The following is a 5,000-nucleotide window of genomic DNA, read 5'->3' on the forward strand; positions in this document are numbered from 1 at the left end:
TAGAATTCACTGCAAACTACTGAGGACAAGAATCCTTAAATGGCAGGATGTCATTCTCATTTCATCTTCTTAATCTAGTAGAATTCACTGCAAACTACTGAGGACAAGAATCCTTAAATGGCAGGATGTCATTCTCATTTCATCTTCTTAATCTAGTAGAATTCACTGCAAACTACTGAGGACAAGAATCCTTAAATGGCAGGATGTCATTCTCATTTCATCTTCTTAATCTAGTAGAATTCACTGTAAACTACTGAGGACAAGAATCTTTAAATGGCAGGATGTCATTCTCATTTCATCTTCTTAATCTAGTAGAATTCACTGCAAACTACTGAGGACAAGAATCCTTAAATGGCAGGATGTCATTCTCATTTCATCTTCTTAATCTAGTAGAATTCACTTCAAACTACTGAGGACAAGAATCCTTAAATGGCAGGATGTCATTCTCATTTCATCTTCTTAATCTAGTAGAATTCACTTCAAACTACTGAGGACAAGAATCCTTAAATGGCAGGATGTCATTCTCATTTCATCTTCTTAATCTAGTAGAATTCACTGCAAACTACTGAGGACAAGAATCCTTAAATGGCAGGATGTCATTCTCATTTCATCTTCTTAATCTAGTAGAATTCACTTCAAACTACTGAGGACAAGAATCCTTAAATGGCAGGATGTCATTCTCATTTCATCTTCTTAATCTAGTAGAATTCACTGCAAACTACTGAGGACAAGAATCCTTAAATGGCAGGATGTCATTCTCATTTCATCTTCTTAATCTAGTAGAATTCACTTCAAACTACTGAGGACAAGAATCTTTAAATGGCAGGATGTCATTCTCATTTCATCTTCTTAATCTAGTAGAATTCACTTCAAACTACTGAGGACAAGAATCCTTAAATGGCAGGATGTCATTCTCATTTCATCTTCTTAATCTAGTAGAATTCACTGTAAACTACTGAGGACAAGAATCCTTAAATGGCAGGATGTCATTCTCATTTCATCTTCTTAATCTAGTAGAATTCACTGCAAACTACTGAGGACAAGAATCCTTAAATGGCAGGATGTCATTCTCATTTCATCTTCTTAATCTAGTAGAATTCACTGCAAACTACTGAGGACAAGAATCCTTAAATGGCAGGATGTCATTCTCATTTCATCTTCTTAATCTAGTAGAATTCACTGCAAACTACTGAGGACAAGAATCCTTAAATGGCAGGATGTCATTCTCATTTCATCTTCTTAATCTAGTAGAATTCACTTCAAACTACTGAGGACAAGAATCCTTAAATGGCAGGATGTCATTCTCATTTCATCTTCTTAATCTAGTAGAATTCACTTCAAACTACTGAGGACAAGAATCCTTAAATGGCAGGATGTCATTCTCATTTCATCTTCTTAATCTAGTAGAATTCACTTCAAACTACTGAGGACAAGAATCCTTAAATGGCAGGATGTCATTCTCATTTCATCTTCTTAATCTAGTAGAATTCACTGCAAACTACTGAGGACAAGAATCCTTAAATGGCAGGATGTCATTCTCATTTCATCTTCTTAATCTAGTAGAATTGACTGCAAACTACTGAGGACAAGAATCCTTAAATGGCAGGATGTCATTCTCATTTCATCTTCTTAATCTAGTAGAATTCACTTCAAACTACTGAGGACAAGAATCCTTAAATGGCAGGATGTCATTCTCATTTCATCTTCTTAATCTAGTAGAATTCACTGTAAACTACTGAGGACAAGAATCCTTAAATGGCAGGATGTCATTCTCATTTCATCTTCTTAATCTAGTAGAATTCACTTCAAACTACTGAGGACAAGAATCCTTAAATGGCAGGATGTCATTCTCATTTCATCTTCTTAATCTAGTAGAATTCACTGTAAACTACTGAGGACAAGAATCTTTAAATGGCAGGATGTCATTCTCATTTCATCTTCTTAATCTAGTAGAATTCACTTCAAACTACTGAGGACAAGAATCCTTAAATGGCAGGATGTCATTCTCATTTCATCTTCTTAATCTAGTAGAATTCACTGTAAACTACTGAGGACAAGAATCCTTAAATGGCAGGATGTCATTCTCATTTCATCTTCTTAATCTAGTAGAATTCACTTCAAACTACTGAGGACAAGAATCTTTAAATGGCAGGATGTCATTCTCATTTCATCTTCTTAATCTAGTAGAATTCACTGCAAACTACTGAGGACAAGAATCTTTAAATGGCAGGATGTCATTCTCATTTCATCTTCTTAATCTAGTAGAATTCACTGCAAACTACTGAGGACAAGAATCCTTAAATGGCAGGATGTCATTCTCATTTCATCTTCTTAATCTAGTAGAATTCACTTCAAACTACTGAGGACAAGAATCTTTAAATGGCAGGATGTCATTCTCATTTCATCTTCTTAATCTAGTAGAATTCACTGTAAACTACTGAGGACAAGAATCCTTAAATGGCAGGATGTCATTCTCATTTCATCTTCTTAATCTAGTAGAATTCACTGCAAACTACTGAGGACAAGAATCCTTAAATGGCAGGATGTCATTCTCATTTCATCTTCTTAATCTAGTAGAATTCACTTCAAACTACTGAGGACAAGAATCCTTAAATGGCAGGATGTCATTCTCATTTCATCTTCTTAATCTAGTAGAATTCACTTCAAACTACTGAGGACAAGAATCTTTAAATGGCAGGATGTCATTCTCATTTCATCTTCTTAATCTAGTAGAATTCACTTCAAACTACTGAGGACAAGAATCCTTAAATGGCAGGATGTCATTCTCATTTCATCTTCTTAATCTAGTAGAATTCACTGCAAACTACTGAGGACAAGAATCCTTAAATGGCAGGATGTCATTCTCATTTCATCTTCTTAATCTAGTAGAATTCACTGCAAACTACTGAGGACAAGAATCTTTAAATGGCAGGATGTCATTCTCATTTCATCTTCTTAATCTAGTAGAATTCACTGCAAACTACTGAGGACAAGAATCCTTAAATGGCAGGATGTCATTCTCATTTCATCTTCTTAATCTAGTAGAATTCACTTCAAACTACTGAGGACAAGAATCCTTAAATGGCAGGATGTCATTCTCATTTCATCTTCTTAATCTAGTAGAATTCACTGCAAACTACTGAGGACAAGAATCTTTAAATGGCAGGATGTCATTCTCATTTCATCTTCTTAATCTAGTAGAATTCACTGCAAACTACTGAGGACAAGAATCTTTAAATGGCAGGATGTCATTCTCATTTCATCTTCTTAATCTAGTAGAATTCACTGCAAACTACTGAGGACAAGAATCTTTAAATGGCAGGATGTCATTCTCATTTCATCTTCTTAATCTAGTAGAATTCACTGCAAACTACTGAGGACAAGAATCCTTAAATGGCAGGATGTCATTCTCATTTCATCTTCTTAATCTAGTAGAATTCACTGCAAACTACTGAGGACAAGAATCTTTAAATGGCAGGATGTCATTCTCATTTCATCTTCTTAATCTAGTAGAATTCACTGCAAACTACTGAGGACAAGAATCCTTAAATGGCAGGATGTCATTCTCATTTCATCTTCTTAATCTAGTAGAATTCACTGCAAACTACTGAGGACAAGAATCTTTAAATGGCAGGATGTCATTCTCATTTCATCTTCTTAATCTAGTAGAATTCACTGCAAACTACTGAGGACAAGAATCTTTAAATGGCAGGATGTCATTCTCATTTCATCTTCTTAATCTAGTAGAATTCACTGCAAACTACTGAGGACAAGAATCTTTAAATGGCAGGATGTCATTCTCATTTAATCTTCTTAATCTAGTAGAATTCACTTCAAACTACTGAGGACAAGAATCCTTAAATGGCAGGATGTCATTCTCATTTCATCTTCTTAATCTAGTAGAATTCACTGCAAACTATTGAGGACAAGAATCCTCTTAAGATCCATGTGTCTGACAACAGGTGATCATCAGGGTAAGCGCTAAACGAATGGAGGGAATCAACGCATTTGTACATTAGATGTACATTAGATAACACATGCTCAGTAGAATGAGACTAGTATGCTGATGATGGTGCTTGCTGCAGTCCTCTTCTAAAAAACAGTACGTTCTAAATGGTATGTAGTATGATTAGTACACAGTATGCAGTACGATTAGTACACAGTATGCAGTTTTAGTAAGTAGTACGCAAGACAGATTTCAGACACGGCCAAAGAGAAAGCGAGAGAGAGACAGAGAGAGAGAGAGATGGATAAAGATGTAGAGACAGAGAGAGAGAGAGAGAGAAGCCTCTGGAGCCAAGTCAAGCTTACTTTCTTCATCTCATCTAATTGCTCACTATCTTCCTCTGTCTCTCTCTCAGGTTCAGACTGCTCTCAATGAACACTTGTTTGACTATTGTCTCTATGCTTGTATAATGGTGTGGCAGACACTGACACAGACACAGACACAGATCCACACAGACACACACAGACACACACAGACACACACAGACACAGACGCACACAGACACACACAGACACACACAGACAAAGAAAGGTGGTGGGGTGTCAGAATACTTGTCTGAATTTTGTGAGTCTGTCTGGCCAAAGAAGTCACTTGGTTTGGACCATTTGCATGAAAAGAAAAAAGGACTTAAGAAGGCTTTAGGGTTGTGTCCCAAATTACACCCTATTCCCTTTACAGTGCTACATGATCCCTGGTCAAATGTAGTGCACTGCTGCCATTTGGGACACTGACTAGGAGTTGGAACACTCTAACCTTGTTATTGTGAGTATGAGGGTGAGAAATGTAAAACACATGGTAGAATGAAACACACACACACACACACACACACACACACACACACACACACACACACACACACACACACACACTATTATACAACTCACTATTATACAACTTCCACTTATACATTCACAAGAATCTCTCCAACAGCTATTTTCAGCACATAAACAATCTTCTCTCTGTCCGTTCCAATGAGCAGTGTGTTCCAAAACCA

The 5,000-nt window shown here is 36.5% G+C and overlaps 1 protein-coding gene across 3 annotated transcripts in view; it reads right to left on the reverse strand.

Moving 5' to 3' along the window:
• The window catches only part of LOC118964944 (cell migration-inducing and hyaluronan-binding protein-like), a 155,778-nt gene that overhangs the window by 48,345 nt on the left and 102,433 nt on the right, over positions 1-5,000 (reverse strand). The gene's annotated exons all lie outside the window — the stretch shown is intronic.

The sequence above is a fragment of the Oncorhynchus mykiss genome, chromosome 6 (assembly GCF_013265735.2).
Source record: "Oncorhynchus mykiss isolate Arlee chromosome 6, USDA_OmykA_1.1, whole genome shotgun sequence".
Taxonomy (NCBI): Eukaryota; Metazoa; Chordata; class Actinopteri; order Salmoniformes; family Salmonidae; genus Oncorhynchus; species Oncorhynchus mykiss.